Genomic DNA, 1,155 nt, shown 5'->3' on the forward strand with positions numbered 1-1,155 from the left:
ACCCTCAACTACCTGCCCGGGGATTACGCAGGTAGGAACCCTCAGTCGGGGTGGTCACTAAATGAGTACCCTCAACTACCTGCCCGGGGATTACGGGACGGGAGGCCACAGATTAAGGGGGTCTGTGCGGCGGCGCGACGCAGCCAAGGGCCTTTCTCTCATGGTCTTAAGCACTCGCACTTGCGGTTGGCTAATTTACTTGAGATATGCGCGCTAAGCACTGCGTGAATTTGGGCAGTTTAAGGGAAGAGTGCCCGAAGCTCGTGGCTCATGGCCTATGGCTCCCAATCATTGTGGGGGCACCTTTAGAGATCTCACTCGCGCGAGTGAGCTCGCTCGCTCACTTATCGCTTAAAATCGCTTAAAACTGTTTGGGAATGTTGAATATGAACAGAATTGTAATGTGTGAGGAAATAATGAAAATCTGAACTGAATTGGTTGTTTAAGAGAAAAGCGAAGCCACCATACTGTGAAATAAGGAGGCGGGGCGCGGCTCAGGGAGCGAGCGAGCGAGCGAACTTTCTAATCGCGCTGCAGTTCTGCAGATCGCACAAACATATCAAACTGTACTTACACATCACTATCCCAGTAGGACAAAGAATTCAGGGGCATCTTGCTTTGTTTCCAAGAACTATTCTTGCTTGACTTCACTCAAAATGCTGCGGAGTGGGATGGACTGGCCTGGCTAGGTGCTGTTGCGAATGGACTGGTGTTGTTGATGGTGGGGGGAGCGGAGCTACCTGAGGTCAACGACCGCTCCCCCTCCTGCTCCCCCGCCCCTCTCCTCGGCTCTCGGTCTTCCGTTCGGTTGGGTTCGGTGCTCGGCTCGCGCCGCCGCCAGGGGAGGGGAGGGGTAGCCGCTCAGAGGTCACTCACCCCACCCGCCGGGCCCACCTCGACCTGCCCCAATGCTTAAGGGGCTGTGCCAGTCGCCGCCAGCGGTCCCTGCCCTGCCCCTCAGTCGGGGCGGTCACTAAATGACTACCCTCAGCTACCTGCCCGGGGATTACGGGCGGCAAGCCATAGCTTAAGTCAGTCTGTTGCCGAGAGCGGCCACCGATCCTTGCCCCGCAGGTAGGAACCGTCAGTCGGGGCGGCCGATAAATGACTACCTGCACCTACCTTCCCGGGGATTACGGGACGGGAAACCACAGC

This window comes from Frankliniella occidentalis, unplaced genomic scaffold, assembly GCF_000697945.3.
Source record: "Frankliniella occidentalis isolate FOCC.00 unplaced genomic scaffold, Focc_3.1 Scaffold416, whole genome shotgun sequence".
Taxonomy (NCBI): domain Eukaryota; kingdom Metazoa; phylum Arthropoda; class Insecta; order Thysanoptera; family Thripidae; genus Frankliniella; species Frankliniella occidentalis.